This window comes from Cylas formicarius, unplaced genomic scaffold, assembly GCF_029955315.1.
Source record: "Cylas formicarius isolate icCylForm1 unplaced genomic scaffold, icCylForm1.1 PGA_scaffold_3__17_contigs__length_32017465, whole genome shotgun sequence".
Taxonomy (NCBI): Eukaryota; Metazoa; Arthropoda; class Insecta; order Coleoptera; family Brentidae; genus Cylas; species Cylas formicarius.
In genome coordinates this window covers 4,538,247-4,552,622 of record NW_026844326.1, presented here as the reverse complement: position 1 = coordinate 4,552,622, position 14,376 = coordinate 4,538,247, and the positions used below count along the sequence as shown (strand labels likewise).

Sequence of the window (14,376 nt, the reverse complement as noted above, 5' to 3'; positions counted from 1 at the left end):
TACGAAAAAAAAGTTGCTCAAGCAATTCTAAAAACAAATGAAAGTCGCACAGACAAAATCTATAAACACATATTAAAATAGTATTGAGTCGTAGTAAAATTCGAAAAATCTAGATTGGTGATTTCAAATAAACTATTTGACTAAATAAACAGCCAGCCATTATTACCGGCAGGGCTTGAATAAGAAAAAGCAAGAGAGAAGCCTAAATATGGGACTGTGCTGTCAGTGTTAACACGATTGTTCCAAGCTAAAACGTTGTTCGTCGTAGACCTAGTCAATTCTAGTGAGTTACTCGGAAATGTCGTATTCTTTAAACATTTTTCGGTGAAAAAATATTTTGATATGGGTTCCCGCTGACCATAATTTCGGATCTTGGGCTCTCACAACGTTGCATTCTTTAATTGTGCACTCGAAAAATTTACCATTTATTAGAGCGCCAAGAAAACTGAAAAAAATTGGTCGTTAAAATTCACTGCTATCATAATTATCGTAATTGCGAAACCTCATTTATTAATAATTGCCAACACAAACTGTTTGCAATAATATAATTATCTATCCATTTACGATGACTCAGTCATAAAAACGATGCACGGGAATTAGTTCGTAAATATATACACATTCAAAAAAGTAACGCCATCCAGGTACCTTTTATTGCTATTGTTTATTGCATTAAGGCCCCCTCCCGCCCCGCTCCCCAGCCGTGGCAATTTTATGGCTCGTGCTCCGAACAACTACGTGTAATACTTTTTATTTTGCAACGTTATTAGCGATTGTTTTGCAAAGCCGTGTAGCTAAGTTTCAGTCGAGGGATCCTGTTAACGAGAAACGCGTAAAATAGCCGACACGTGCGATTTTTAAAGAACCACGTGGTGAGTAATTTTCGGGCGAGTTTCTACCTGGCGATTGTAAACGAAAAATCTTTTTCAGGATGTCAGATTCCGCCTTAGTCTGCTGCTGGTGAATATTCGGTCTTCGATCCAGCGAAAGGTAACTAATTTCAAAAATTGTAACTGTTATATTTGTGGATCTACGACGCACACCGGGTACAGAAATTTAAAAAATGCCGCAAGTTACCTGCCGATGACAATAAAAATCGTGTTCGGTAGGTATTAAAGGCTATAACATTAGGGACAGACTCTCAAAGATTTTGGTAATAATAACAATTTTTTTTTATTATTTAGGTGGGTATAATCTTATTAAAATATACTAAGAAAAGACAATGACATTAAATTCAATACAATAAATTCATAGTTTAAGAAAAGACAATGACATTAAATTCAATACAATAAATTCATAGTTAAATCTAATTCTGCTTCACTATCAGAGTCGTCATTGAAATTAATTATAATATATTATGTTGTTTTCTATATAAATGTGCTGCACTGAATTTTTCCAGCTCTCAATTGATAGGTATATTAATAAATATTTTTTTTATAAAATTTATAATACTGGGACTTAAAGTGCTTTATGGGGTTAAACATACAATGATATGGAGCAAGACGTAAAACAGTATGCCCATCTTGTTCAGCCAAATTGTCGCATACATACTCGTTTTTAATTGCAAATGAATTTAAGATTTCCATAAGGTTGCTGTTTTGTAACTGAATTCAAAATAAATATCATTTTCTAACAAATTTTCCCGGATTTCAGTTTGGAACTTAATGAGGCCGGTGCTATGCATAGCAGACGACTGCGCTAGATTGCTTTTTCTATGACAATAACAAGATATTTTTTAAAAGATTAAAACCAATTTTCAAAAATTTAAAAATTATGGATCTGTGGTCTAATCTATATCTTTTTATTTCTTGAAGGTAACTAAATCTCCAAGTGCGTAATCTGTGTGATTCCATTAGCACTTGACTTTTGTCTATTTTGCTTTACTGACATTCCATTTTACAAACAACTCTATGGAAGGTGAAACGGCTTATATTTATATCGGTTTCATTTTCTAGCTTCTTTTTCAGTTTATCCAACTTCGCTTTGACAAAGACAATATATTTTACTTCTTATTAGGCCCGGATCACTATTATCTATACGGTGAGTTCAAAAATCACTACGTTTATTCATTTTCTTGAATTCTCCACTACTAATAACATCTCTTATCGACGATATTGGCGTTTTTGTAAACAGGCAGGATACTTTTAAAGCTTCTTGTTTCTACCCTTCGACTGATTAAATTGTCATACACATTTTTCTCAAGCTTCAAGCTACAAATGATTTCGACGCGACATTGTTATATTCTTATCAAATAACCTTTTCGAAACAAAAAAATAAGCCTGGCAGGTAGGGATATATATTTTTTTAATTGCCTTACCCAATAACAATATGTAATATTAACGTATTGATATTAAACGTATGAATTTTCTGTATAACGTAAAAATTTCCCAAATATAAAGTTTTGCTTTTAAGAATAAAAAATGTATAACATAAACAGGACGAAATAATTAATATACAAAAAGGCACCTTTAGAGGGTTATCGAGAGCTGCAGTAACTGTATTAGTCTAGTTAATGACGTTAATTGAACATACTATTACTAAAATTATGTAATATAGCTCATTTGATTCGGAATTATGGTGCAAAAAAATGAACAAGTAAAAATAAATATTTAGTTTTTTGCTTATAGTTCGTAAACTATTTTTTTTTTTGGATTTTGAAAAGAATATCCTTAAAAAGAAGAAAATTTACTAAAAAATAGTTCCCGAAACTGTACCTCCATAAATTTAATAATAATTAATAATTTAACATTGAAAATTGCCCTCCGGGAGCCACGTTGAGGTTGCGCGCATATCGTCGCAAGTTGCAAAATGCAAAAAAAAGGGATAATCTGAACACTTCAGAAAACTGATTATATTATATTATATCAATGAACTAGATAATTGTTAATTAACTTTGTTGTATACCCATAAAATAAGTGTGATAAAAGTTTATAATTATTATTTTAAGTTAAAGAAAGAGAATTTACTAATATAATCGTGTAATTGTTTTTTCATTTGTCATTAACATGCCGATTTTATGATAACAAAAGATACTTATTAATAAAAAATAAATAATCTCTATTTGTTTATAGATTTTTTATAAACAAATGGACTATTTCAATATTAAAAAAAATACCACTGCCATTTATGATTTAAAAAAATTCTATAAATAATATAAAATAATATTTGTTCATTGATTATAAATGTATTCTTTATGTAGCTATTTTATAAATAATTAGTTAAGAATCATAATTGACAGATCTCTACAAATTAACAAACATTATTTTTTCAATTTGCAGTTTCATTATTTGTTTGTTACATTAACAATTTCAACAAAACATTTCTTTTTCATAAATAAGCAAATAATAGACCGAATAAAATTATGCAAAAAACAACCGATGAAAGGAATATATAAATTTTTTGGGAATGTAATTAAAATAGGCCCGAAGATTCGGAAAAAAATTATCACAGTTTATAAAAAAATGAAATAAAAAATAAATAAATAACTGCAACTCTTACATAATTTTGATAGATGAAACAATATTATCTTGAAGTGCAATAACCAAAATTGCAATATATACTGAGCTAAAAAGCTAAAAGGCTAAAAGGATTGAAAAATACAAAAAAAAATTATAAACAAATGCAGAAGACATCAGATAAACAATAGATACTCTGAAAGACAATTTCATTACCATCAAAAATGACCTGAATGTTTATATTATTAGTTTTCAAGTCAAGAATTGCATCAGCTGCTGCAACTTTTGTACTACGTATATTTTCGAAAAATCGAAATAATTTTTTTTCGGTAATTTGTAACAAATTGTTAATATAGTAAAAAATGAAATTGTTAATGAAAAAAAATGTTTCTTAATTTGTAGAGTGCTGTTAATTATAATTTAACAAAATCTTATCTAATTATTAAAACATAGCGACATGAAGAAATGTTTAAGAATAATTGAAAGTTATTGTTAAGACATTTTTTTTAAATCATAAAAAATTTCTTTTTGTAATTTTTAAAACCTTCACAAAAAAAAATAAAGAAAAGTTAACAATCCGTGTACAAAAAATTATGAATATAATAACCAATAAAATTGTTAAGGGACAAAATATTTTTGTTTGTTAGTTTGTAGAGAACTGCCAATTACGATTTTTACAAAAATTATTAAACTAATTATTTGAATAATAGCTACATGAAAAAAACATTTACAAACTATTAATTATTTCTATTAAGATCTTTTTTCAATTAATGAAGTTGTAAAGAAAAAAAATTAAAATAGTGAAATAGTCCATTTGTATATAAAAATATGAAGCTATTTTTTTTAGTTTATAAATGTCTTTTGCTAACATAAAATGGGTAAGTTCTTTTTTGTTAACTTAAAAAAATAATTATAAACAAAGTATTAAATTTATTTAAACTTTGAAGATACTATCTTATTTTATGGGTATACAAGAACGGCTCCACGAAGCGAAAAAACGTTTATGCTTTAAAAAATAAAAATCCCTTCTCTGCGTGATCATGACAATATCGTTAACATGACAGAATTATCGTCATCATTATTTCTTGCGTAAGTAATTGTCTATCTGTTTTATTAAAATATTTCAAAAAATCGAAGAAGGAATACGAAGTACGTAAACTGTGAGTTGTTTTTTTGAAATCTTTATAACTGTTTCTTATCAATGTAGTAGGCTGTGTCTGCAAGAAATATTAATTCTGCTGTCCAAGCGGTTGTTTGACAGTTTTTAAATTCAGTTCTTTGCGTCTTATTAATTTGGTGTTTAAAATTACATACGGTTTGGCTGATGGCAGTGCGCCGGCAACTAAGCAATTATATCAAAAGCACTTTGCCAATAGCATGCCGGATAGGTGAACATTTTCAAATGTACATAAAAGGTTAACTAGAACAGGTACTTTGAGGGCAAAGGCTTGTTTAAAATGTTTATATGAAGTTTTCTTTTCAAAATAGACTCAAAAATCTCCCCCTTAATTATTGACATTCAGTTGAGTTAAACATTATTTTTATTAGTACAAGAACAAAAACCGAATTAAAAAATCTAAATTAAATAACAAAGTCTCAAGTAATAGCTATGGAGGATCTCTTCTTCTTTCAGAAAAACTTCGTTTAGTGAATTTCATTGTATATTCCATAGCTCGACTGTCCCTTTTCAAAGACCAGCGGTAATCTTCCCTCATTGCAACATTCGATCGCCCTTGATATCTGTGTTCCATTTCGGCACCAACATTTTCGGGAAAGTAGTCCACACATGAGTGTAAAAAGTTTGGTTTTGTGCTCATGTTGCATCAAATTTCTCCAATATATTTTCTAAAATTTTATATGGAGATTTGTTGCTTCCTAGAAAACCTTGTATAACAGCAGTAAATGAAACCCATGCACTTTTTAGGCAGTTTTTTTGCACCCAATGTTGGTGTCTTTTTCTACTGTCCCACTCACACAAAAAACAAGGATATTTCGTATATCCTGACAGCGGACCTAGTAGAAAATCCACAATTTTTAAGTCACCACAAATTATCGAACTATGGTCCTTGTAATTGATTTTCTCAAGCAGTAGTTCCTGATTTTCGTAGGCATCTTTCATTTGCAAAGAATAAGCAACAGATTCAGAAGCAGGAACCTTCCTGTTAAGCAAAAGAAAAGCTTTAAGGCATCTCTTTAATGAATCTATAAAAAGCCTTCAGTCCTCAGAATTTTTGTCTGATAGTAGTAGATTTTTTATTAAATTGGAAGGAAATATCGGTGCCATGAACAAGTGAACCACTTTGTTCAAAAGTACCTATAAATTTTGTCTCGTGCTTCCTGAAATACGAGTTTTGAATCCCTTGTGCCAGAAAATTTTTGTTTCGAAGTCTTGGGGTTCGAGTAAACAATGTTTTTCAAATTTTTCGTATTATATCCACGAACATTGCCCATGCAGAAATGGTGATTTGGTTGTTTCTCTCCATATCATAGGTATTCCAGAAGGTAGGGATCGCCAGGTTTTATTATTGTTCACATACCTTACGAACAATATGTGATGCCTAAGATATGTCTTAATCACCAATGTTTACTTTTTAAATAAGCGTAGTGTTGTTTTTTAAAAATTGGGTGTAATTTAACGTCTAAATTTCTTGACCACAAAAGATCCACACACGTAGCAAATTACATCTGGAACATTTTCATGCAGTCTTGGGATTTTAAAAAGAAATTTTTGTTGGATTGTGTTATGTTTATGTTTTTTTATCGTACAAACTTACAAAAACTTATGCAGTAACTTAAGAAATATATTTTTCATTTAATGTTTTATTTAAAACTTCTATTCTCTGCATATTTTTCTTAATACCTGCAAATAAAAAAATAAATAAAAAATGCATGTCTAAAATTTAAAAAAGGCGTCCTACTAGTTTTCTCCCTATTCTCTAAGATTCTAGAGAAAATAATAGACAAGCAAATTAAAGCATTTCTGAATATTTATAATATTTTGCCGCCGAAACAATCGGGTTTTAGATTTGGCTATAGTTGTGAAAGCGCTATTGAACATGATATTTTTAAGCCTTATGATGAAAACAAAATTAAATTAGTTTTTCTACTCCCTTCTGTAAAATATCTAATTATACTTAAATTTTCTTCCACAGGTTATTGTAATGCTTTTTACAAAATTTCTGGATTCCTCCTGAGTTGGTTTTTGCTTAGTCGAAATTTTCGTCAATCATCCTGTTGGCTTCTTCAGAGCTTGAGTGAAACTGTCTCAGTCAAGTTCTGAAGAAGCCAACAGTATGATTGGCAGAACGTTAGCAATTTCGACTAAGCAAAAACCGACGAGAAATTCTTTAGACACTTCTTTAGAAATACACAGGTTGTTCCATTTGAAATAAGAGTGTTAATGACCGCTTCCGATTTAACCGGAAGCGTTGCGTACCTACGTACTGTGAGATCTCCTTCATAAATTCGGTAAGCTATTCGTTGTCTCAAAATAAAACACGATACCTCAACCGAAAGCGTCCTGTGGTGGTTTTCTATCGATCAGATAATTCCTCGTGTTATGGCGATTAAAAATTCCCGAACTGGAAAAGTAACATTTGTCGGACCACATTACACGTCTCCAAAAGGAACCGTTGATTCGTATTTGTTGCAAATGCCAGTGGCAAAAGTGCATCCGGCACTCGGCATCGACAGGATGCAAATGTTGCACACTCTTAAACTTGTAAGGATTATATTTGTATTTTTAAAAAATTCTTTGGGCAGTCGATTTTAGTACCCCTGCTGCATGTTCTATGTGTTTGCAAGATGACGACGGCGTGTACCCTTCTATGTAAACTAATAAATTTGTTTGTCTTTGCTTACTATTCTCCTTCAAATAATTTTTAGGACGAGGTTGAATAAAGAAACTATATCCCTTCAAAAACCTTACCTATGGTAATATACGTATGAATGGTAAATTGTAAATAAAGATACCGCAAACCTCAAAAAGGAAGCTAAGAGATTTATGATGGGAGCGGATAATTGGTTGACTAAAAATAAATTAGTTATTAATAACACTAAGAATGCTGTAACAATGTTTAGAACAAATCGATCAAGAATAGAACCACTACAGAAGTTAAATTTAAACAACTGTGATATTGCTTTAAGCGATTGTAAATAATCTAGCGGATAAGTTTAATAAAGTAATATATAGTCTTAGAGTATTAGATAGGTATATTCCATGGGAAACGAAAAAAATCTTTATCACAGTAATTTTGAGACACATATGAGATACGGTCTTGTTATATATGGAAATTGCAGGGACATAGAAAGAATTTTTATTTGCCAGGACAGCCCTGCGAACTATATTGCAGTTAAACTTTCGCTAGTATGTAGGGGAAAATTTAAGGAAAATAAAATTTTCACTTTAGCAATCTGTTCATCTGTAAAAACGGAAATCATTTTGAAAATAGTTTGTCTCAAGAAATTTATGGGACAAAGACTATGAATTACACATATCCCAGGCACAGGCTGACTATGAGTGAGAAGGGTGCATATTATCAATGTATTAGGTATTATAATAGTTTACCGAACAATATAAAAACGATTAGCGATTTAAAAATGTAAAAAAACACTTTTTAATTTACTCGTAGAATAGAACCATATAGTGTAGAAGAATACTATAAATTTATTCAAGACATTTAAGACAACCACTGTAAATGACACTATTTCAATGTAATTATACTTAGAAATAAAGACTATTTATTATTATTATTATTATTATTATCATTATTTTTATTAATAATATGAATCCGAAGCTTCTTGCGCATTTTCATTGTATAGAACATACCAACATATCACATTTTTCGGAATTTTCATACACTGCCATTATTATAGAAAATTAATTAAATAAACACAAAATGAAATGGGTACGTAATAAAAATTTTTGACATTTGTCGCATCTATTAAAAATAAAAATTTAATGGATGAGTCATGGCCAACTATATACTTAACATTATAACATAATGTTTGCCGTCATTTAAATTATGTAAAGAGTCCCTTGTAACTTGTAATTGCTTAGATGTATCTTATTTTCAGTTGATTTGCTACAAATAAAGAAAAAAAATGAAAAAAAATTAATTTTGAGCTTAATTTTCAAAACAACTTTAAACTAATACATATTTTTAAGAAGTTTAAATGATTTCCAATTAATGAAAAACATAATGTGTTCCATTTAAAAAATATATGTTGGCTTCATAACCAAAAAACGGTTAGAGCACTGGATGGATGGATGGAATCTACCGAAAAATACTATATGAACATTTTTTAAACTCTTCAATAACTCAAGATAACGAAGGTGGTTCCAAAATCGATAGTTTTGGATTTCATCCTATATCTTAAAAACCAAGGCCATGATAATTTTGTGGAGGGCATCTTTAATTTAACACAAAAGTAGGACAGTGTCGCGTAAGCCGCGACTCTCTATCTTTAAAATTAACTAAGATACCCCATAAATGTGTCCAAAATGGTAACACCCCGTTATTGGGTGAATATTGCACTGAATTGATTTGCTTCTTCATTTTTTTACTTCATTGGTTCGTAAATTTTGAAGTACTTGCTTGGCTTAAAATATCATTGCACGATTCCTTTGTCCTTTTTACAACAGCTACTGGATTATGTGGCAGACAAGTCCGCTTCCTGTCTTCTTGATAAGCAACAATGTGTGGAACCATATTCCTTTAAATATATAAATAAATCATAAATAAAATACTTACGTTAAAATGGTCTTCACAATGGTAAACGTGACTTTTTAATGAATGGCTTTTAGCGATATATTCCCTTGTTTTCTTTGAACGGGCAATTTAATAAATATTTGTAGTTTTACACGAAAAAATATTAAACTTCCAGACAGCTGAAAAGTCGTTTCTACAGCAAAATTTTTTAATATTTCACTTACGGTAAAGATATTTAGGGGGAATACTTTTTAAGTCTTGTTGAGTATTTTTATTTGATAAAAAAATATCTGCAATGAGCCTATTAAATTATATAAAATAACTCCCTGTATATAAATGAATTCGAGCAACTTTGTTGACATTTACCTAACGCTCGCAATGTTGCCAAACGAAAATCAAACTCGCAGGAACGACCAATGACGCGAGTTTCAACTTGCCCAATAAGTTCAAATTACGCCATTAACTAAGTGTGTTAAAATTATCGCGTTCTGAATCTCATATTTGCACAACGAATTACACCCAATAATGTGTAATATGACGGTGCCCACAGCCGTCGCGCATTCAGTTTATTTGCATTTAAGCACAGGTGTAAAAAATACGAGGGTTCAGGATTTTAAACAGAAACTCTAAAGTATTTAACCGAATACTTATACTGCATGGAACACAGTGAAGGATTGTAGGAAAACAAATACGAGTAAAATTCATTATTTCATTGATTTCAAACGTTATGAGAAAGTGATAAAAGCAAAAGTAAAGTTTATTGGGATGCATAAAATTATTTTAAAGTATATATAAAAAAGCGTGACGAATGAAATATACATTTTTGTTGTAGGAAATGGTCAATTCGGGATATTCAAACAAGTTCGAAACTCAACAATATGAGACTACAAAACGCAACACGAAAAATATGATTACCAAAAGTAAAAAAAACTAACCACGCGTCTCTAATTATAACATAATATTCTTCTTAACTAGACCCTAGTCTGCAATATTTTAATGTTTCTAAAAAAATACTAGTTTTCACACTTGCAAAAAACATATGCAAAGGAATTTGAATTAGATGTCAGAGGGTGTTCAAAATAAAGGAATGTATTTGGATCATTTTAAATTGAAAAATCTAAATTTTCTTAAATGGTACATCATATATATTATTAGTTTTTCTGAAAGATCTTACACAAACCTACAACGTCTATTAAGAATGTCATATATCTATTTTAAATACTTTTTATATATTATATATTTTAAATATTTACTGTTCTTTCTGACTAAGACTATTGCTATAATGTTAGCTGGCCATGACAAAACTATTAGCCAACAGGGTTCTGCTAAGATTAAAAAATGAACAGGATAAATAACTTTGTTGGAGCCGTACATAAAGCAACAGACAATTATTAACAATTTTGGTGAAAATAACGACCAAATTTTAAATTCATGGAAAAACTAAATAATATGAAATACATATTACTACAAATTAACTTATCTCATTATTAATTATTACTTTTGCGCAACAAATGCCCTTCTATTTGTATATTAATTTTAGTCTGTTTCGTATATTTTCTTGGAGGTTCTTTAGCACGATGTTATTTGCCTGCCCGTATCCGGTCCTATTTTCCTTATCGGCCGGGGAATTCACATAAACGCGATCTTTAACATATCGCCACAAAAAAGAGTTCCAGTTACATGATCGAGTTGGTTATCCAATGAATCCACCTCAACCGATCCATTTCTGTGGGTAAAGATTATTTAAAAATTATCGAACATCTCGATGGTAATGCGGAGGAGCTCCATCTTGCTGAAACCACATTTGTTGGACCTCAATGTTGTCAACTTCTTGAAGAAGGTCAATTAAATCATTGTGCAAAAAGTTTAAATAAATATCTAGACCCGTTAAGTAGTGTACCAAAAATGGTCAATATCTTTAAAGCGTTTTATTCCACACCACATATTAAATGACCAATGGCTTTTGTTTTGCGCTTCCCTGATCCAGAATGTATTAATTGTTGAATAATTACTGCGAAAAGTAGCTCCATCACAAAACATTACTTTAAACAAAAAAATTGGTTCCTCTTCAATTTCTTTATTTATAACGGTATAGAATTTAACCCTTTGTTCAAAATTACGGTCTAAAAGTTCTTGGTGTAGTTCCATATGGAAGGGATGATATTTGTGTTTTCTGCTTTTGCGATTAATGGTAAATTGAAGCTAGCTAATTGACGACTACCGACCTGGGGATTATCTTGAACTAGAAGAAAGAAGGGTAAATATTGGACAGGACAAAATAAATCTCGAAGTATTAAAAATAGGTGATTCATCGCTGAATGGAATATAGGACGTCCCATGTAAATTTTTAGGTGGCCAAATATTGGTTTCCCTCTATAGGGCTGTATTTTTCGTGAGCAAGTATCAACTTTCTTATTTTAAATGGAACGAATGGTATATTACTTCATTTTTGAATTCTAGACATATTTTATGTATAATGTCCTATACCTAGGTCAAACTGTTTGTCACATTTTTAATTTTTTATGTGGAAAATGACGTTTGCAAGATGTAGTAAAATATCTGCCGATTTCTTTATTCAGAAGCATTTATTGTTTCGCTTGAGTAAGTTTTGTTGTCGACGAAGGACTCGAATAACGAATTTTATAAGAAATTCCGATATATGTTAATATAGGGTGGTATAACTTCAGTTTGTGTAAGGTGGCTATGATGGCGTTTGAAAAAAACAAGTGCTAAAGTGCTGCTACTATGATATGCCATTTCATAATTGACCATAATCTTGCCGATGCACTTATGAAGATCCAAAGAATATGGGTGCATTAATTATACAGAATAAGACCAAGGATAAGCGATAACGTTAGTGATTTTTTTGTTAATGAACTATAAATAAAAAATTAATGGCTGCATAATAATACAGGGAACGCGAAAAATAAGATTAAAAATGAAATTAAAAAATGGCCAAAAACTTTTTTTTTATGTCATATTTAGCATCAAAAATTAAGTCAATTTTATATAAAGTGGTATATGCCTAATATTTTGAATTTTTGAAATATTTCCTTTTAAATATTTGTCTATAACAAATAATATGCTGTTGCCATATAAGTTCAGTTAGTGTAAGGTGGCTATCATGGCGTTTAAACAAAACAAGTGGTAGAAGGCTGCTTGCGAATTATGTGTACCACAGAAGAAAAAATTGATATGTTTAGAATATACAGAATTTTGAAGAAAGAAAAAATAGACGTGGTCATATTTTGAATAATGAAGAGCAATTTTATATTTTGTTGCATTTTTCAGAGGCTCCTGAAGATTTAACCCTGAATACGTCTTTAGATGTCAAAAGAACAACGCTTCGACCGTGCCTTTAAATAAATAACTGGAAGCCCTGGAAATTCTGTCCAGTGCAGAAATTTGTGCAACGGGATTACAAAATCAGCTTAGATTTTTGCAACAATCTTATGGAGAGACAAATGAGTTCATATTTACAACCTCAACTAAAATGTTAAATTGGAAAAATACCAGTTACTCGAAAAACAAGAATAATAAAAACATATGGAAGTTACCAATTCAGGTGGAACTTCTGTCAAAGTATGTTGCGCCATTTGGAGGTTCAGAATAATAGGTCCAGTATTTTTGATCAGATGTAAATTCCCAACGTTACTGAGAGCTTCTAAATATTATCTATCTCCTTGCTTTTTACAAAACTTCTTTATTCCTCCTGCGTCGGTCTTTGCTTAGTCGAAATTGCTGACATTTCGCGAATCATCCTGTTGGCTTCTTCAGAGCTTGACTGAAACTGGCTCGTATTTTACTCTGTACCTGCTTATATATTATTTGAGAGGGGATAGGGGCGCTAATGAGGGGTATAAACACCGTCTCGGATGACTGATTCCCAAATTGGGGACAGGGAGAGACCCGAGTCGCAATTAAGATTGTTAGGTTGTTTATTTCTATAGACTCCCGGATTTTTCGTTGGTAGAAGAACTGATTACATGCAAGAATTTTAGTTTTATAAAATAAAATTTTATGCCCGGTTTCATGAGCGTGTTTGACAACAGCTGATGAGTAATGCTCTTTCGTGTTCCTTAAGCCTATTTGATTTTTTTCGTCCGGTCTCTTCAATGTATTCCTTGCCGCATATGCATGCAATGCTGTAAACTCCTGGCGTCTGAAATGGAATTTTGTCTTTGACGGACCGCAGATCTTGAGAGATTTTTGGACAAGTGGTAAATCTGGTTTTGAGGTTATATTTAATTATTAATATTATATTAATTAAAGATATTAAACGTTCCATCAAAAGATACACTTCACCACAACCTTCCAATAGCAATGAGGCAGAAAGCAATCCTATACTTGCCACTGTGGTCCTTCCTTACATTCAAAACATCACTGACCATATATCAAAAGTTCTAAAGAAGTATAACGTCAAAACCAGATTTACCACTTGTCCAAAAATCTCTCAACATCTGTTGTCCGTCAAAGACAAAATTCCATTTGAGTCGCCAGGAGTTTACAGCATTCCATGCATATGCGGCAAAGAATACATTGGAGAGAGACCGGACGAAAAATATCAACTAGGCTCAAAGAACACGAAAGAGCCTTACGACAAAGACAGATAAACTCATAAGCTATTGCCGAATACACTCATGAAACCGGTCATAAAATTTTATTTGATAAAACTAAAATTCTTGCATGTAATCAGTTCTTCTACCAACGAACCAACCTAACAATCTTAATCGCGATTCAGGTCTCTACCTGCCCCCAATTTGGGAATCAGTCTTCTGAGACGGTGTTTATACCCCTGAATAAATAATATAAATAAATAGTGCATACATAACCTACGGATCTTCATAAGCCCATCGGCTAGATTATGGTCAACTATGAAATGGTAATTCATAATGACAGCACTATAGCACTTGCTTTTTTCAAACGCCATCATAGCCACCTTACAGAAACTGAACTTATACCCGTACCCTGTATTAATATGTATCGAAATTTCTTATGAAATCCGAGTCCTTCGTCGCCAACGAAACTTACTCAAATGAAACAATAAATGTGTCCGAATGAAGAAATTGGCCGATATTTTAAGCCTTGCAAACGACATTTTTCGCGTAAAAAAATAAAAATGACAAAAACTTAGGAATAGGATATTATACACACAATATATCTAGAATTTTGTATAAAATTCAAAAATGAAGTAGTATACCAGGTGTTCCACC

General features: G+C 31.1%; 1 protein-coding gene across 3 annotated transcripts in view; it reads left to right on the top strand.

Annotated features, from left to right (window-relative positions):
• The first annotated feature begins 297 nt into the window (after window positions 1–297).
• The window catches only part of LOC132699218 (4-galactosyl-N-acetylglucosaminide 3-alpha-L-fucosyltransferase FUT6-like), a 60,956-nt gene continuing 46,877 nt past the window's right edge, over window positions 298–14,376 (top strand). The window contains exons 1-2 of one of the 3 annotated variants that reach the window (XR_009618483.1): window positions 298–869; window positions 928–987. The gene's annotated coding sequence lies outside the window, so the exon portion shown is untranslated. Of the gene's footprint in view, window positions 870–927; window positions 1,103–14,376 lie in introns of all 3 variants that reach the window. The other 2 variants (XM_060665815.1, XM_060665817.1) reach the window with 2 other exon arrangements.